Consider the following 21,322-nt stretch of genomic DNA (forward strand, 5'->3'; position numbering starts at 1 on the left):
TGTATAATTATCTAAAATATATAAATAGATACTGATCTGTGAAAATATTCTATTACTATAATTACAAATTTTAGCTATATGGTTCCATCAAAAATTAGGAAAGTGGAAATGGTGAGGAAGGAGTTCCAGGAGAACTGGAATGTCATTCTAAATATTTGAGATGTATATTAACACTGTGGCATATCTTACCTTCAAGGAGAATGAGGCATGTCCCTGTCCTTTAGTTAATTTTATCTATACTGGAGGCCTAAAAAAAAAATCTATACTGCAGGCCTAAAAAATAAATTGGTAAATAAATAAAAAAATAAATTGAAATCTTAATCTCAATGTCATTTAATGACCTAAAGTATATACAATATACTCTAGTTACTTTATGTAATGCTTTTAGTCTTAATTTTGTCTTTGAACCTTAAAAACATTATCTATTGACTGATAACATAGAGTCTGGAAGTTGACCAATAACCAGGAACATTTTATCATTATCATAAACAATAAGAGTATATTAATTTATCCACCATTTTTCTATACTTGGTTTTAAAGATTTCTTGAATTTCCATCTAAATATCAGTTAAACTTTTTAACTTTATAGTGAATTTGTATGAAAATGATGATACATGAGTTAGTAAGGTAACATACTGAAAAGTTAAGACAAATATACCCCAAGCTTTAATCTCCATAACCAATGGTACAGCATAATGAAATGTAAGAAAAGATGCTCTGAATCAACAAACGACAGATATTAACAGTAATAATAAAATACAAGAAGTACCATTAAAATATATCCTTAAAGTAATAAATTACATTGTACTCATAATTTATATTTATTTTCTTTAAATTCAATTAGCCAACATACAGTACATCATTAGTTTCAAACGTAGTGTTCAACAATTCATCATTTGCATATAACACCCACTGCTCATCACATCACATGCCCTCCTTTTCCTTACACAAGTCAAAATAGTTAAAATTAACAAGACAGGAAAGAACCAATGTTGGTAAGGATGAAGAGAAAGGGGAACCCTCTTATATGTTTGGTGGAAATGCAAGCTGGTATAGCCACTCTGGAAAATAGCATGGAGGTTCCTTAAGAAATTAAAAATAGAGCTACACTATGACCCAGCAATTGCCTGACCAAGTATTTACCTCAAAGATAAAGCTGTAGAGAGGTTAAGGGGCACCTGCACCCCAATGTTCATAGTGCCAATGTCTGCAATAGCCAAGCTGTGGAAGGAGCGGAGATGTTATTCATAATTAATAGATTGGGAGTATACATAAAAATAAAAAATTCAGAGAAATACTTTTATTATAAATCCCAAATGTAATTTTCCTCAATTTTTTGGCCCACAAAAATATATTTTTTTTTATTTCTACTATTTGACCACCTTTTTTCTATTAGTTTCAAAGTTACCAAAAAAGCATATTAATGTCCCTTACAAAGGAAGACTCCAAAGAAGTTAAAGATTCTTTTCCATCTAGAAGTCAACTGGGTGATTAATACTTTTATTTTACTATATAATTTGGACCTAAGAATTCGAATAATCCAGAAAATGGGGTCTTAGAGGAAGAGAGAGATAAGTTTAAGCCAGTTTAGACACTTCAGGTAAATTTAAAATCTTCTGGATCTCTGTATGTCTCAGAGAGTTGTATATGCTCACAGTTCTGTGTGTGTGTGTGTGTGTGTGTGTGTGCACATATGTGTGTAGTGTGTGTGCATACATATATACTTCATGCATTATCCGAAAACCTACATAAATATCAACATGTATCTTTTAGTAATGGAGAGAATCCTTTCTTTATTATTTGCCCTTTTGATCATGGAGCCTAGAGAGTATTTTTTAGTGTATGCCTAACCCAGAAATGATGGACAATGAATAAGAAAATAATAATAATCATCATCTGACTACTAAACTTTTAAATTTTAGCTCCAGGTTAGCTGATAGTATATTAATATCTAGTATAGCTTACTTAGAACTCTAACTGCCTATAAAAATGTTCTTCCCATTTTTCATTCAAACAAAATTTATTTGCTACTCTTACCAAATTTTACCCTAGATTATAGGTTCCAAGTTAATGAAAGCAAATTCTAGTTGAAACACAAACTAATTGTGTGACCGTAGGGGAGTAGCTTAATTTCTCTGAATGAATGTATGTGGTTAGCACTATGCTAAGCATTTAACATCACTCAACCTCATTTTATTAATTGGTAAAACACCAATAGTAACAATTAGGATGTCAATTTTTTTTAAAGTTCAAAATCAACATTATCAAGGTAGCTATTATCATAATATATTTAGGCTTCAAATATTTTCTCTTATTTATTTTTCATTGGCATATGAAATATATAATAGAATGACTAAGAAAAAGAATGAATATATCTAAGGCACACATTTAAGAAATCATAGGTGTGCTATTAGATACCCTATTTTCTTCCCTTCATCCTAGTACTCAAAATACTCACTGAATACTTATTAAATTCTAATTGTTATGTCCAGATACTAGTACTAATAAAATAAAAATAAAAATTCCAAGTATAATAGAGAAATCAGACAAGTCAATTAAATGTTGTAATGCACTATGACAATTGTTATGATAGAATTATATGGGAGTGGCATGGCCTTGGGGTGGTTACCAGAAATTGTCAAAGGGAAGTGAGTCATCAAGGAAGATTTCTCAGAGGATGAAATATCTCAGAAAGCTAGTATATATTCATATATATTCATATATATATATATGAGAAGGAGAGAGAGAGAGAGAGAAGGGGAAGGATAGAGGGAGAGGGAGAGAGAGAATCTTAGGCAGGCTCCAAACCCAGCATAGAGCCCACCATGGGGATCCATCATATGAGCCAAAATCAAGAGCTTAACCAACAGAGCCACTCAGGCACCCTAATCATATATGCATTTTTTAAATTTTTTATAAACATATAATGTATTTTTACCCCCAGGGGTACAGGTCTGTGAATCGCCAGGTTTACACACTTCACAGCACTACCATAGCACATACCCTCCCCAATGTCCATAAACATACCCCTCTCTCCCAAACCCCCTCCCCCCAGCAACCCTCAGTTTGTTTTGTGAGATTAAGAGTCACTTATGGTTTGTCTGCCTCCCAATCCCATCTTGTTTCATTTATTCTTCTCCTACCCCCTTAACCCCCCATGTTGCATCTCCACTTCCTCATATCAGGGAGATCATATGATAGTTGTCTTTCTCCAATTGACTTATTTCGCTAAGCATGATACCCTCTAGTTCCGTCCATATCGTCGCAAATGGCAAGATTTCATTTCTTTTGATGGCTGCATAGTATTCCATTGTGTATATATACCACCTCTTCTTTATCCATTCATCTGTTGATGGACCACAAGGTTCTTTCCATAGTTTGGCTATTGTAGACATTGCTGCTATAAACATTCGGGTGCACGTGCCCCTTCGGATCACTACGTTTGTATCTTTAGGGTAAATACCCAGCAGTGCAATTGCTGGGTCATAGGGTAGTTCTATTTTCAACATTTTGAGGAACCTCCATGCTGTTTTCCAGAGTGGTTGCACCAGCTTGCATTCCCACCAACAGTGTAGGAGGGTTCCCCTTTCTCCGCATCCTCGCCGCATCTGTCATTTCCTGACTTGTTAATTTTAGCCATTCTGACTGGTGTGAGGTGATATCTCATTGTGGTATGTGTCTGTTGGCCATCTGGATGTCTTCTTTAGAAATGTCTGTTCATGTCTTCTGCCCATTTCTTGATTGGATTATTTGTTCTTTGGGTGTTGAGTTTGCTAAGTTCTTTATAGATTTTGGACACTAGCCCTTTATCTGATATGTCGTTTGCAAATATCTTCTCCCATTCTGTCAGTTGTCTTTTGGTTTTGTTAACTGTTTCCTTTGCTGTGCAAAAGCTTTTGATCTTGATAAAATCCCAATAGTTCATTTTTGCCCTTGCTTCCCTTGCCTTTGGCGATGTTCCTAGGAAGATGTTGCTGCGGCTGAGGTCGAAGAGGTTTCTTCCTGTGTTCTCCTCAAGGATTTTGATGGATTCCTTTCTCACATTGAGGTCCTTCATCCATTTTGAGTCTATTTTCGTGTGTGGTGTAAGGAAATGGTCCAGTTTCATTTTTCTTCATGTGGCTGTCCAATTTTCCCAACACCATTTATTGCAGAGGCTGTCTTTTTTCCATTGGACATTCTTTCCTGCTTTGTAGAAGATTAGTTGACCATAGAGTTGAGGGTCTATTTCTGGGCTCTCTATTCTGTTCTGTTGATCTATGTGTCTGTTTTTGTGCCAGTACCATGCTGTCTTGATTATGACAGCTTTGAAATAGAGCTTGAAGTTTGGAATTATGATGCCACCAACTTTGACTTTCTTTTTAATATTACTTTGGCTATTCGAGGTCTTTTCTGGTTCCATATAAATTTTAGGATTATTTGTTCCATTTCTTTGAAAAAAAAAGGATGGTATTTTGATAGGAATTGCATTATATGTGTAGATTGTTTTAGGTAGCATAGACATTTTCACAATATTTGTTCTTCCAATCCAGGAGCATGGAACATTTTTCCATTTCTTTGTGTCTTCCTCAATTTCTTTCATGAGTACTTTATAGTTTTTTGAGTATAGATTCTTAGCCTCTTTGGTTAGGTTTATTCCTAGGTATCTTATAGTTTTGGGTGCAATTGTAAATGGGATGGACTCCTTAATTTCTCTTTCTTCTGTCTTGCTGTTGGTGTAGAGAAATGCAACTGATTTCTGTGCATTGATTTTATATCCTGACACTTTACTGAATTCCTGTACAAGTTCTAGCAGTTTTGGAGTGGAGTCTTTTGGGTTTTCCACATATAGTATCATATCATCTGCGAAGAGTGATAGTTTGACTTCTTCTTTGCTGATTTGGATGCCTTTGATTTCCTTTCATTGTCTGATTGCTGAGGTTAGGACTTCTAGTCCTATGTTGAATAGCATTGGTGATAACGGACATCCCTGCTGTGTTCCTGACCTTAGCGGAAAAGCTTTCAGTTTTTCTCCATTGAGAATGATATTTGCGGTGGGTTTTTCAGAGATGGCTTTGATAATATTGACGTATGTGCCATCTATCCCTACACTTTGAAAAGTTTTGATCTGGAAGGGATGCTGTACTTTGTCAAATGTTTTTTCTGCATCTATTGGGAGTATCATATGGTTCTTGTTCTTTTTTTTATTGATGTGTTGTATCACGTTGATTGATTTGTGGATGTTGAACCAACCTTGCAGCCCTGGAATAAATCCCACTTGGTCATGGTGAATAATCCTTTTAATGTACTGTTGAATCCTATTGGCTAGTATTTTGGTGAGAATTTTCGCATCTGTGTTCATCAAGGATATTGGTCTGTAGTACTCTTTTTTGATGGGATCCTTGTCTGGTTTTGGGATCAAGGTGATGCTGGCCTCATAAAATGAGTTTGGAAGTTTTCCTTCCATTTCTATTTTTTGGAACAGTTTCAGGAGAATAGGAATTAGTTCTTCTTTAATGTTTGGTAGAATTCCCCCGGGAAGCCATCTGGCCCTGGGCTTTTGTTTGTTTGGAGATTTTTGATGACTGTTTCAATCTCCTTACTGGTTATGGTATGTTCAGGTTTTCTATTTCTTCCTGGTTCAGTTGTGGTAGTTTATATGTCTCTAGGAATGCATCCATTTCTTCCAGATTGTCCAATTTGTTGGCGTAGAGTTGCTCATAGTATGTTCTTATAATTGCCTGTATTTCTTTGGTGTTCGTTGTGATCTCCTCTTTCATTCATGATTTTATTTATTTGGGTCCTCTCTCTTTTCTTTTTGATAAGTCTGTCCAGGGGGTTATAAATCTTATTAATTCTTTCAAAGAACCAGCTCCTTGTTTTGTTGATTTGTTCTATTGGGTTTTTTGTTTTTTGTTTTTGTTTTTGTTTTTTTTTTTTTTTTTGGTTTCTATTTCATTGATTTCTGCTCTGATCTTTATGATTTCTCTTCTCCTGCTGGGTTTAGGGTTTCTTTCTTGTTCTTTCTCCAGCTCCTTTAGGTGTAGCATTAGGTTGTGTACTTGAGACCTTTGTTGTTTCTTGAGAAAGGCTTGTACTGCTCTATATTTTCCTCTCAGAACTGCCTTTGCTGTGTCCCACAGATTTTGAACTGTTGTGTTTTCATTATCATTTGTTTCCATGAATTTTTTCAATTCTTCTTTAATTTCCTGGTTGACCCATTCATTCTTTAGAAGGATGCTGTTTAGTCTCCATGTATTTGGGTTCTTTCCAAATTTCCTCTTGTGATTGAGTTCTAGCTTCAGAGCATTGTGGTCTGAAAATATGCAGGGAATGATCCCAATCTTTTGATACTGGTTGAGACCTGATTTAGGACTGAGGATGTGATCTATTCTGGAGAATGTTCCATGTGCACTAGAGAAGAATGTGTATTCTGCTGCTTTGGGATGAAATGTTCTGAATATATCTGTGATGTCCATCTGGTTCAGTGTGTCATTTAAGGCCTTTATTTCCTTGTTGATCTTTTGCTGGGATTATCTGTTCATTTCAGTGAGGGGAGTGTTAAAGTCCCCTACGATTATTGTATTATTGTTGATGTGTTTCTTTGATTTTGTTATTAATTGGTTTATGTAGTTGGCTGCTCCCACGTTAGGGACATAGTTATTTAAAATTGTTAGATCTTCTTGTTGGACAGACCCTTTGAGTATGATATAGTGTCCTTCCTCATCTCTTATTATAGTCTTTGGCTTAAAATCTAATTGATCTGATATAAGGATTGCCACCCCTGCTTTCTTCTGATGTCCATTAGCATGGTAAATTGTTTTCCACCCCCTCACTTTAAATCTGGAGGTGTCTTTGGGTCTAAAATAAGTTTCCTGTAGGCAACATATAGATGGGTTTTGTTTGTTGTTTTTTTTTTTTAAGATTTTTTTTTTTTTTTTTTGACAGAGAGATCACAAGCAGGCAGAGAGGCAGGCAGAGAGAGAGGAGGAAGCAGGCTCCCCGAGAGAGCAGAGAGCCCGATGCAGGGCTCGATCCCAGGACTCCGAGATCATGACCTGAGCCGAAGGCAGCGGCTTAACCCACTGAGCCACCCAGGTGCCCCAGTTTTGTTTTTTTATCCATTCTGATATCCTGTGTCTTTTGATTGGGGCATTAAGCCCATTAACATTAGGGTAACTGTTGAGAGATATGAATTTAGTGCCATTATATTGCCTGTAAGGTGACTGTTACTGCATATTGTCTCTGTTCTTTTCTGATCTACTACTTTTAGGGTCACTCTTTGCTTAGAGGACCCCTTTCAATATTTCCTGTAGAGCTGGTTTGGTGTTTGCAAATTCTTTCAATTTTTGTTTGTCCTGGAAGCTTTTAATCTCTCCTTCTATTTTCAATGACAGCCTAGCTGGATATAGTATTCTTGGCTGCATGTTTTTCTTGTTTATTGCTCTGAATATATCATGCCAGCTCTTTCTGGCCTGCCAGGTCTCTGTGGATAAGTCTGCTGCCAATCGAATATTTTTACCATTGTATGTTACAGACTTCTTTTCCCAGTCTGCTTTCAGGATTTTCTCTTTGTCACTAAGACTTGTAAATTTTACTATTAGGTGACGGGGTGTGGACCTATTCTTGTTGATTTTGAGGGTGGTTCTCTGCACCTCCTTGATTTTGATGCTTGTTCCCTTTGCCATATTAGGGAAATTCTCTCCAATAATTCTCTCCAATATAGCTTCTCCTCCCCTCTCTCTTTCTTCTTCTTCTGGAATCCCAATTATTCTTATGTTGTTTTGTTTTATGGTGTCACTTATCTCTTGAATTCTCCCCTCGTGGTCCAGTAGTTGTTTGTCCCTCTTTTGCTCAGCTTATTTATTCTCTGTCATTTGGTCTTCTATATCACTAATTCTTTCTTCTGCCTCATTTATCCTAGCAGTGAGAGCCTCCATTTCTGATTGTACCTCATTAATAGATTTTTTTTTTATTTCAACTTGGTTAGATTTTAATTCTTTTATTTCTCCAGAAAGGGCTTTTATATCTCCTGAGAGAATTTCTCTATCTTCCATGCCTTTTTCGAGCCCAGCTAGAACCTTGAGAATCGTCCTTCTGAACTCTAGATCTGACATATTACCAATGTCTGTATTGATTAGGTCCCTAGCCTTTGGTACTGTCTCTTGTTCTTTTTTTTTTTTTTTTTTGTGGTGAATTTTTCTGCTTTGTCATTTTGTCCAGATAAGAGTATATGAAGGAGCAAGTAAAATACTAAAAGGGTGGCAACAACCCCAGGAAAATATGCTTTAACCAAATCAGAAGAGACCCCAAATCATGCAAGGGTGAAAGGGGATAAAAAGAGGTTCAGAAAAAAAAAAAGAAACAATTAAAAAAAGAAAACAAATAAAGAAAAAATTAAAATATATATATATATTAGATAAAGTAGTTAAAAACATTAAAAAAGAAAAGGGTAAAAGTTTAAAAAAATTATGCAGAAGAAAAAAAAATTGAAAAAAAAATTAAATGAACTGCAGGACTAAGGAAAGGGGAGAAAGCCATGAGTTTTGTGCTTTGCTTTCTCCTCCTCTGCAATTCCGCTGCTCTCCTTGTTATTGAACCTGCACTCCTTGGTAGGTGAACTTCGTCCTGGCTGAATTTCTTGTTGATCTTCTGGGGGAGGTGCCTGTTGTAGTGATTCTCAAGTGTCTTTGCCCCAGGTGTAATTGCACCGCCCTTATCAGGGGCAGGGCTGAGTAATCAGCTCGGGTTTGCTTTCAGGATCTTTTGTTTCCTGAATGCTTTCCATAGAGTTCTGGAGGACAGGAATGAAAATAGCGACCTCCCAGTCTCCGGCCTGGAGGAGCAGAGAGCTTGGGGCCCTAGTCCTCAGTGCACCCTCAGAGAATAGCGCCCAATCACTCCCGTCTCCCTGGCCTCCAGCCGCACTCTGAGCTCACCCAGCCTATGACCGGTTCAAGGTAACCACGAGCTGAGAGCTCACTCCTCGGCTCTGTCTCTGTAGCCGGCTTCCCCATTCTAATACCTGCAAGCTCTGCAACACTCAGACACCCCCGATCTTTCTGTGACCCTGCGGGACCTGATGCCACGCTGACCCCGCGTGGGCTTCATCCCGGTTTAGCCTCTGGAGCAATGTCCCTCAGCAGAAAAGACTTTTAGAAGTCCTGATTTAGTGCTCCGTTGCTCTGCCACTTGCCGGAAGCTGGCCCCTCCCCGCTGCGGTCTATCTTCCCGTCACTTTGGATTCACTTCTCTGCCAGTCTTACCATTCAGAAGTGGTTGATTTTCTGTTTCTAGAATTGCTGTTCTTCTTCTCTTCAATCTCCTGTTGGATTTCTAGGTGTTTGCAATGTTTAGATAAGCTATCTAGCTGATCTCCTGCTACCTGATGTAGTCCCAGCCTGCTACTTCTCCACCATCTTGACCTCATATATGCATTTTAAAGTAAGATACATCCCAGGAAAAATGTTCTAGAGTTTATAGATGTATAAATCCTTTCACAGTGTATATGTGTATCAAATCATCATATGTACTTCAAATATCTTACAATTGGTTTGTCAATTATACCTCAACAAAACTGAAAAAAAAAATACAAGGGTTTAAACAAATGCTGTTTTAAAGGAAATTTTAAAAAGGCATGGACAGTTTTGTTAAGGAATTAGATATCAACCATAACCAGAAATGAAGGATTAAGAATATTTTTAAAGAAGATTGTCCAAGTTATCAGATTCCCATAGCTGAAAGAAATTAAAGAAGAAACAAAAAATAATAAATATAACATTAGACATAATTGATTTTTTCCTTCATGAATGAATATCTGTTTTACTACTGGATTAATAATAAACCATAGATGGCAATCATGAACCATGGACGTAGTGTGCAACTCTTTTGAATATCCTGTTGTGCTAAAAATGTAAATATATAACTAATATCACAAGCACTTGTATGCCATATGTTCCCACTACTGAGAATTCAAAATAAAAGTACTGTCTCGATCTCTGAAGAACAAACTTTTGTCTACATGACGGATGAGAACTAGTTGTCTCTTGGGTAGTTCATTCTAAATTAGTTCATCTTAAATTGATGAACTAATTGTATTCCCTGTAAAATTATGGCTCCTTGTCCAAATAATATTAGTCAATTTAAATGAATAGATTTTCCTCCTCTTTGATTCTTGAGAGAATAAAATCAGTCTTTTCAGATAGAAAGATAATGCAAACATAGTGATGAAACATGAAAAATATATTGAGAAATTTTCCTGTTTTGCATGTTCAGAAAAAAAAATCTAAACAATCACTTGCTTTCTTGAATTACTTCATTATTTCTGAAAAAGTATAACTTGGTGACTGGTAAAATATATTTGCAATATATAATATAAAAATGTTAGGTTATGGAAAAGTATGAACAGAATAAAATCATCTGGTATGCTAAGAACTGACATGAAACTTAAATTATTTTCCTCACCTCTCTATGAAATAAGATCACAAATGGTTATAAAAACCCATGGAAAATATCAAAATACAGGCCAGCAGAGCTGAGACATGACAGGTAAGAGACAGATGAAATAATACCTCTGAAAAAACCTGTTTTTTAACAAAATCAGTCCAGTCACCTGGTTCCATATAGATATCTGAATAGGAAGTCAAAAAGTGGGGGGGGCACCTGGGTGGCTCAGTGGGTTAAAGCCTCTGCCCTCGGCTCAGGTCATGATCCCAGGGTCCTGGGATTGAGCCCCACATCGGGCTCTCTGCTCAGCAGGGAGTCTTCTTCTTCCTCTCTCTCTGCCTGCCTCTCTGCCTACTTGTGATCTCTATCAAATAAATAAATAAAATCTAAAAAAAAAAGTCAAAAAAAGGGGTGCCTGGGTGGCTCAATCTAGCATCTACCTTAGGCTCAGGTAATGATCCTATAGTCTCAGGATCAAAGACAGCATCAGGCTCCCTGCTCAGTGGGGAGTCTGCTTCTCCCTCTGGCCCTCCTTCATCTCATGGTCGCTCTTTCTCTTTCTTTCTAAAATAAATAAATAAAATCTTAAAAAAAAAAAAAACCAAAGGTGACGGGCTCAAAATCATTAGAATATTCAGGTTTTTAATTTTTTACCAGTTTGTTGAGGCAAATTACATCTTTGCTGCTTTAGTTTGTAATTTCTCCAATAATAAGTATATATGAGTATGTGTTATTTTATGTATTTTTACTTGAACTTTTATGAATTGTCTATTCATATCTTTATATATTTTTGTTTTCTATAAAAATGCAATTTTAATCATATTAAACAGGTTCTTTCATTATTCTCTTTTTCCTACTTTTTTTTTGTGTGGTTCTTCTTCATCACAAATTTTTCCATAAAAATTTTAAAGTGTTCATTGACATAATTCTAAGACCATCTATTCCACTGTCTTTCAATGATACTTTTTAAATCAACTTTCTAAATCTCTCTATAGTGGTTGTCCTAAGCAGGTGTTCCATTTCTTAGGTTAATTATATTATCATTTTGCTAGGAAGCCAACTTTTCCATTAGTTTCTCAAATTCCATGCTATATTGGATATCTGTGCTATTCCAACCAGTCCTCTTATTCAGGGACAACAAAATCATCCAGCACCTCCTAAAAGTTGACAGATGTTTTCTTCACTATAAATTGTCTTCAGACACAGAAAGTTGTCTTTGTGAAGTTTATGTCCCTTCTCATGAAATGGTGGGTGACAAGTATTGGGATGGAGCAGTGAAACAAAGTCTCAGCCTCTTTGTGTCAATTTTTGACAATTCCAAAGAATCCTCCCAGGTCCATAGCTCCACATAGGAATGGCTTCAGCCTCAGTGGCAAGTGCATTATGGTTCAGCTTCTCCTTCTTTCCACTTTCTCCTACCGTCCTTACTTCCCTGCACTTACTTGCATGTTCTGAGACACTCTTAAATGAACCACCTGTGCACAACTCTCAGTCCCAGAGTCTATTTCTAGGGAAATCAGTCTAATACATTTGGAGCCTGGAGTGGTCTTAAGAAATAGAATCTAATATGGGATTTTGGAAATAGATCACTTACTACGCATCTTGCAGTGAGGATCTCATCTTGATACGTGGAGGAGGAATCTCACCCAGCAACTGTTAAAACTTTTATCAGTGGAGATGGGATAATAGTATAAAGAGATGTACCAATAAATACAGAGATATTAGCTCCTGATAGGCAGGCAAGAGAATGTTATCTATAAGGAAAATTGACTTGAAATGAATGTTGCCAAGTAACACAGATTTAATGAAGAGAAATTATCACCAATTCAAGCCAAAATGTCTTGAAAGGCAACAGTCAAGGAAATCCCAATCTCCTGCAGAGAAGGCTAGGCTCAGGATTAAATCTAAATGCAATAGCTCTTTAAAGAATTAAGAATTCTTAGTTCTAGCAGGCCTCTGATGTCAAAATCAGGATCTAACAGAGAAGAGGTGAAACTCTTAGACTTGGGTTGAAGATACCTGGCAAAATCCAAATGAGAACCTTAACCTTACAGATTCCCTAGGATTAGATTGGCCTGCAGTATAGTTTACTGTCCCTTCAAAAGATAGAATTTACCTGCTCTCCACCTTACTACTTGATAGCTATGAATTAGGGGACCACAAGAAAAGTATTTTTAGAAACCAAATGAGGGTACAGATGAGTTAAAGGTATTATATTAAATTTTCTGTTACTATCCTGGCACCTCCTTCCACTTCCCCTCCTGGAATCCAGAATAAAAACAAATTTCAAATACTTTCAATGCCTTCCTCAGGAAGTACCAGGACTGCTAAGAAGGGTTATGTACTAGTGTTTGTGATAGCCGCAGGACCTGACTAATATGTGCCAGTAGGAGACAAGAAAGGATATATGGAGCTGAAGCTGCTGCTTCAAAAATTAAGAAGGAATCAAGATGGGTAAGGAAGAGTTTATCAATAAGAGAACATCATCCCATGGATTTGATCTTTGTCAAGGACAAATAGTGTTTTCAATATGGATCTTGGGAACTTGGAAAAGAAATATTTATCATACTAAGAAAAGTTGGAATATAAGCATGCTGGTGGTTGATGGAGGATGGGATCAAAAAGCTCTGAGATGTGAGCATACCAGAACAGGTACACTCTAGAAGGCTGGGAAAACCATCAGGTGTCAAAGTTCTGTAAGAGAAAGTAGAGGAGCATCCATTTACCAAGATGGTAAGGAGTATATCAGTATCACTGAGCAGCTCAGTGGTGACTACTCTCTGGAGGCCATAGCTGATAATAGGAGCTGCTGTTATAAGACTGAATTTCCTGATAGCAAAGGGATGATAAGGCCTTAAATAAAAGAAGCCAGGTGGTAGCACTTATCTATCAGAAGCAAAGTGGTTACAAATTTTATGAAACAGCAAAATCAGAGGGTAGCCATTAGGGTCTGCCATGCAGAAAGACATGAAATCATTAAAACGACATGGCAATCCCCTAAGGCAAGACAGATGGACAGCCAACAAGAGTACTGTTTACTTTTTATAATGAAAAGACATCAAGGATGAATGGTCAGGAAGCTGAAAACTCCAGTGACAAGTCACTGTCCAGCTATGTTTTTAATCTGAGTTATTTCTCCAATCTGGAACCCTTTGGACTAAACAGGCCCTTCTGACATACCCTGCAATATGATGACATATGCACTGAAAAGTTGTTAACTTTGTCTTTCCACAAATGGATTTATGGAAATGTACTCAAGTAATCATTCATTAAGGAAAAAGAGAATACCCAGATCTTACAGAAATTATTAGGTGAAGATACTGGTTTTACATTGTTGGCTAGGATACACAATGCCATTTGGAAATCCTATTAGATTCATGTCACATACAGACATACAAAAGCCTGGGAGTCAGAAGTCATGGACTACTTCACCCTTAAACAAGTAGTGCCCTTAATTGTAGCTGCTTTATGGAAAGTGGCATCTTCTTTTTTTAATTTAATTTAATTTTTTTCAGTGTTCCAAAATTCATTGTTTATGCACCATACCCAGTGCTCCATGCAATACATGTCCTCTACATTACCCACCACCAGGTTCACCCAACCCCTTATCCCCTCCCCTCCAAAACCCTCAGTTTGTTTCTCAGAGTCCACAGTCTCTCATGGTTTGTCTCCCCATCCAATTTCCCCCAACTCACTTCTCCTCTCCTTCTCCCAATGTCTTCCGTGTTATTCCCTATGCTCCACAAATAAATGAAACCTTATGATAATTGACTCTCTTTGCTTGACTTATTTCACTCAGCATAATCTCTTCCAGTCCTGCCCATGCCGATACAAAAGTTGGGTATTCATCCTTTCTGATGAAGACATAATACTCTGTTGTATATATGAACCATATCTTCTTTATCCATTTGTCCATTGAAGGGCACCTTGGTTTTTCCACAGTTTGGCAACTGTGGCCATTGCTGCTATGAATGTTGGGGTACAGATAGCCCTTCTTTTCACTATATCTGTATCTTTGGGGTAAATACCCAGGAGTGCAATGGCAGGGTCATAGGGTAGCTCTATTTTTTTTTAAAGATTTTATTTATTTATTTGTCAGAGAGAGAGAGAGCGAGAGTGAGCAAAAGCAGATAGAGTGTCAGGCAGAGGCAGAGGAAGAAGCAGGCTCCCTGCCGAGCAAGGAGCCCGATGTGGGACTCGATCCCAGGACTCTGGGATCATGACCTGAGCTGAAGGCAGCCACTTAACCAACTGAGCCACCCAGGCATCCCATCTATTTTTAATTCCTTAAAGAATCTCCACACAGTTTTCCAAAGTGGCCGCACCAACCTGCATTCCCACCAACAGTGTAAGAGGGTTCCCCTTTCTCCACATTCTCTCCAACACTTGTTTACTGTCTTGTTGATTTTGGCCAGTCTTATTGGTATAAGGTTGTATCTCAATGTGGTTTAGATTTGAATCTCCCTGATGGCTAATGATGATGAACATTTTTTCATGTGTCTGTTAGCCATTTGCAGGTCTTCTTTGGAGAAGTGTCTGTTCATGTCTTCTGCCCATTTTTTGCTGTAATTATCTGTTTTGTGTGTATTGAGTTTGAGGAGTTCTTTATAGATCTTGGATATCAGCCCTTTGTCTGTAGTGTCATTGCAAATACTAGTTCTCTTTACACATTAAAGAACTGGAAAATCAACAACAAATTAAGTCAGCCCCACACACAAGAAGGAAAATAATTAAGATTAGAGCAGAAATCAATGAAATAGAAACTAGAGATACAATAGAACACATCAATAAAACTAGAAGCTGATTTTTTGGAAGAATCAATAAGATCAATAAACCATTAGCCAAACTAATCCAAAAGAAAAGACAGGGGACCCAAATTAATAAAATTTGAATGAAAAGGGAGCAATCACAACTAACACCACAGAAATAGAAACAATCATCAGAAATTATTACCAACAGTTATATGCCAACAAGTTAAGCAACCTAGATGAAAAGGATGCATTCCTGGAAACCTATAAACTTCCAAAACTGAATCAGGAAAAAATTGACAACCTGAATAGACCAATATCTAGTAACGAGATTCAAGCAGTGATCCGAAACCTCCCCAAAAAACAAGAGTTCAGGACCTGATGGATTCCCTAGAGAATTCTACCAAACATTCCAAGAAGAAATAACACCTATTCTCTTGAAGCTGTTTCACAAAATAGAAACAGAAGGAAAACTTCCAGACTCCTTTTATGAAGCCAGCATTACCCTGATTCCCAAACCAGGCAAAGACCCCAAGAAAAATGAGAATTTTGGACCAATATCCCTGATGAATATGGATGCCAAAATTCTCAACAAGATCCTAGCTAATAGGATCCAACAGTACATTAAAAAGATTATCCACCATGACCAGGTGGGATTTATCCATGGGATGCAAGGGTGGTTCAACATTTGCAAATCAATCAGTATGATAGAACCAATCAATAAGAGAAGAAAGAAGAACCACATGGTCCTCTCAACTGATGCAGAAAAAGCATTTGACAAGATACAGCATCTGTTCCTGATTAAGATGACTTAATGTATAGAGATTGAGGGAACATTCCTCAACTTCGTAAAATTTATCTATGAAAAATACACAGCAAATATCATCCTCAAGTGGGGAAAAGCTGACAACCTTCCCTTTGAGATCAGGAACATGACAAAGATGTCCATTCTCGCCACTGTTGTTCAAGATAGTACTAGAAGTTCTAGCAACAGCAATCAGACAACAAAAATAAATAAAAGGTATTCAAATTGGCAAAGAAGAAGTTAAACTCTCTCTCTTTGTAGATGACATGATACTTTATATGGGAAACCCAAAAGACTCTACCCCCAAACTATTAGAACTCATACAGCAATTCAGTAATGTGATATGATACAAAATCAATGTACAGAAATCAGTTGCTTTCTTATACACTAACAATGAAAATACAGAAAGGGAAATGAGAGAATCGATTCAATTTACTATAGCACCAAGAACCATAAGATACCTGGGAATAATCCTAACCAAAGGGGTAAAGGATCTGTACTCGAGGTACAGAACACTCCTGAAAGAAATTAAAGAAGACACAAAAAGATGGAAGAGAATTCCATGCTCATGGATTGGAAGAATGAACATTGTTAAAATGTCTATACTCCCTAGAGCAATCTATATTTTCAATGCCATCCTGATCAAAATTCCACTGGCATTTTTCAAAGAGCTGGAACAAACAATCCTAAAATTTGTATGGAACCAGAAGAGACCCCAAATTGCTAAGGAAATGTTGAAAAAGAAAAACAAAGCTGGAGGCATCAAGTTGCTCAATTTCAAGCTTCACTATAAAGCTGCGCTCACCAAGACAGTATATGGTACTGGCACAAAAACAGACACATAGGGCACCTGGGTGGCTCAGTTGGTTAAGCAACTGCCTTCGGCTCAGGTCATGATCCTGGAGTCCCAGGATCAAGTCCCATATCAGGTCCTCTGCTCATCAGGGAGCTGGCTTCTCCCTCTGCCCCTCGCCCCTTTCATGCTCTCTCTCTCTCTCTCAAATAAATAAAATCTTAAAAAACAAAAAAAAAAACAGACAAATAGACCAGTGGAACAGAGTTGAGAGCCCAGATATGGACCTTAAGTCTATGGTCAAATACTCTTCGACAAAGCAGGGAAAAAAATATCCAGTGGAAAAAAAGACAGTCTCTTCAATAAATGGTGCTGAGAAAATTGGACAGCTACATGTAGAAAAATGAAACTCGACCATTCTCTTACACCATACACAAAGATAAACTCAAAATGGATAAAAGACCACAATGTGAGGCAGGAATCTATCAAAACCTAATGGAGAACATAAGCAGTAACCTCTTTGACATCAGTCACAGCAACTTCTTTCAAGATATGTCTCCAAAGGCAAAGGACAGAAAAGTGAAAATGAACTTTTGGGACTTCATCAAGATGAAAAGTTGTATCTTTTTAAAGAGTAGTTTAACACAGCCTTTGACACATGGTGTGTTGAAACTGATCAGGCATATGCAGTCTTTTACATTCCTTTGAGGAAGGATGAAAAAGAAGAATTTACATTTATATGTGATGGACAACAGAATAAATTTATAGTTTTGGCCTAGGAATATATTGTAAAATATCCAAAGAGGCTTGGACTATAATGGACAATTCACAGAGAATCACACTGACCCATGAATCAGACCAGAGTACAAGAATTGGCAAGTACACTGGAAGGCTTGGTAAGACACAGATTTTTGAGAAGGTGGGAAATAAACATTTTCAGCCCAGAGGTACATCATACTAGTGAAGTTTTTATGGGTCTGGTGGTTTGGGGCATGCTTCACATCACCCGCCAATGTATAGAACAAATTATTGGAACTCTTAAATCCTAAGAAGGAAGTTTGTAGTTAAAAATCCATACTGGGTTCTGGAACATATTCCAAATTGGAGAATACTGATTGACCTATTTACTAGATGAACTATAAGGCTACCAGTTTAGAAGGGGGCCCAGAGAAGGAAACATTTTTGCAACAAGGGTAGACTTTAGTGTAAATGGGTCTAACTTCTAGGCTTTGTTACCTTTCATACCTTATGATACTAAACCTAACTGTGGTGGGGGAAAAAAATAATACTCCAATAAGAGCATCTCAATTTTATGGGTATGTGCAAATTTATAAAATCAAATACACTGATTGAAAAACTACAATGTTCTAATGTTAAATTTTGTCTAGTAGGTCATACCAGTCATAGAGAAATTTAGAGAAATGCATTTTATTCCAATCATCCTTGATTTCTGAATAATTGTTTTATATATTTAGCTGTTGCATTGTGGTGCAAAAAAAACTTTAAGATTACTATTCACTTTTTTTTATAAATTGTGCTTTAAATTGTGTGTATGTGTGTGTCACAAAGGTGAATTAACATTAAGTGACAAAGAGAATAAAGTTGACAATATAGAGAAGTTATTTTAGAACAGCAACTACTTTTAATTCACCACCTGAATCACTCCATTTTAGGGTGAATAATTATTCTGAATAAATGTCAATGTTATAGAATTTTTTTTAAGTTTCTGTTTTTATCCTCTGCTTATTAATATTTTAATCCTTTAACTTTATTTTCTTCATCCTTTTAACTTCAAGGCTCTGATATAGTTTACTTTTATATCCATGAAATATGCAAAATTATATGTAATTATAAATTTATACTCCCAAATCATTTTAGAAAACTGGGACAAAAATTCCCCAGGAGGAATTTTCAGACAATTAAAGCATTAAAGAATCATAATTTAATATTAGCCAGAAGATGAGAGGTGTAAACATATGCTTAATATTCAGAAATGTGCTGATTCATTTTTTCTTAGCTTGTTAAGAGTTTTCATGGCTTATGTTTCTATGTTAAGTAAAATCTTGGAAATAATCATCCACTTCTTTATCTCTCTAGTTCCCTCTTATTTCTATAAGAATAGTTATATGAGAGTCTGACTGTGTTTACTAATTCAAGGTGAAATACAAAGTGATTAAATAATTATTGAAATAAAGGATGGATTATGACATGAATATCATTTGTTTGTAAGTGTTGGAATTAACAAAGTTAATTTTATTTTTACTACAAGAGCATTAGAAATGAGCCTACTTTTTACTATTAGCAAGGCATCCATTACACTTGTAACTAAATTGAATAGTGAGTTAACATTGCGATAGGTTTAGTGAATATAGTATTCTCTATGCATAGTATTGAGTTTCTGATTATAAAGTAATGCGAGCTAATTTGGGAATCAGACACTATGGAAAATATACCAAATATAAAAATTACTCAGAACCTATGGATCATCTTAATAAATATTTCTGTGTAAATGCAATATTTGCATTTCTGTGCATGTGTACATGTATGTCCCTGTGTATATATAGAACTTTGTGTCTTCTTTTTAGGCATTTTATTATGAGCATCATATCCTGTCTTTAAACACTGTTTGAAAATATAATTATATTAGGGGAGTGAAAATATATCATACCATTCTGATTAATACATGTCATTATCCATTTGCCCAAATCTATGGAGTATACAACACCAAGAGTGAACTCTTTTTTTTTTTTAAAAGATTTTATTTATTTATTTATTTGACAGACAGAGATCACAAGTAGGCAGAGAGGCAGGCAGAGAGAAAGGTGGAGGCAGGCTCCCTGCGGAGCCCGATGAGGGGCTCCATCCCAGGACCTTGGGATCATGACCTGAGCTGAAGGCAGAAGCTTAACCCACTGAGCCACCCAGGTGCCCCCCAAGAGTGAACTCTTATGCAAACTTTGGGTTTTGGTTGATTATGATGTGTTGATAGAGGTTCATCAATTGTAACAAATGTACCACCCTGGTGAGGATGTTTAAAATGGAGAGGCTGAGCATGTGTGAAGGCAGGGTTATATGAGAAGTCTCTCTACATTCTCTTCAATTTTTCTGTGAACCTTAAAATTCTCTAAAAAATAGACTCAAAATAATAATAAATTATAACAAGTCACATAGTTTATATTTTAATGCATAAATTTTTATAATTATATTTATTTATCTCTATAGATATTTAAATTATATCTTGGTATTCTGTTGATATCCTTTATAATCATGTACTTCAAGAAATAATATTTTTCAATGACAAATTTATAAAAGTGGAATAAATGAACCCAAAGTGAGTTAGGTATATAGATAATTTTGACCACATCACAGAAACATGCTGCAAACATGCAACATGTTTTAGAAAATAATATGATTAGCTATCCCTTAAAAAAGAAGGTTCATGGGGTACCTGGATGGCTCGGTGGGTTAAGTCTCTACCTTTGGCTCAGGTCATGATATCAGGGTCCTGGGATGGAGCCCACATTGGGCTCTCACAGGGAACATGCTTCTCCCTCTCTCTGCCTGCTTCTCTGCCTACTTGTGATATTTCTCTCTCTGTATCAAATAAATAAATAAAATCTTTAAAAAAATGAAGGTTCAGAAATATGTGGGCTTAGGGTATAATATCATGAAGATATCTCTACTCCTTTTCTGTATTATATGACATCTGGCTGCCCACCATGCTGGTTTTTTTTTTTCTAGCCTGATTTCTCTCATAATTTTAAAAAGACCACTAGCAACAAATAAGGTAATGTGCTTTCTTGTTCATGCCCAAGATTCCAAATCATTTGGGCTAGGTCGTATTTTCATTCCTGAACCAATAACACTTACCAGAAGGAAGGCCTAGAGGTTGTTGATGACCACGACTACATTAAAGGGAGAGAACATAATCAGGCAGAGGGATCTGCCTGAGTACTTTTTCTTAAGGCTGTCACATTACCCTCTCTCTATTACTCAGATATGAATTTATTTGCTACTTATTAAAATAAGTCTTTCTACAACTTCTTCTCTAGTTGTCTTACCACAACTAACATTTCATGTTGTATTGATTTTTATAAAGCTTTGCTATTTAAATTCATATTATTTATTACTGTATATACATATTTATTTTCTATTTTCTTCACTAGAATGAAAGCACTCTGTATATATACCCCCTACAAGAATCCAAAGAGTTTAAGGTATTTTTGCCTTGGTAATTGGTGAGTTTCCTGCTTCTGACACACAGAAGAAGCTCAAAAGATATTTTCAGAGAGAAAGAAACTTTAAAAAGGAGAGGAAAGCAAAAAGAAGTATAAGGTGGGAGAGAGGTGGGGGAAGAGAGGGAGATGGAGGAAGAGAGGGAGGAAGGAAAAAAGGAAGAAAAGAGATAGCAGAAAAGGTAGGGAAAGTTAAGTGCATGCCTACGTTTGAGGAATATATCAAGACAATTCTATGTCCCTAGTTTTCCTGTAATTGGCTGTATTAGTATCTCTAATGATTATAGTAATGTTTAATTTTATGTGTTAACTTGAC

Source organism: Lutra lutra, chromosome 2 (genome assembly GCF_902655055.1).
Source record: "Lutra lutra chromosome 2, mLutLut1.2, whole genome shotgun sequence".
Taxonomy (NCBI): domain Eukaryota; kingdom Metazoa; phylum Chordata; class Mammalia; order Carnivora; family Mustelidae; genus Lutra; species Lutra lutra.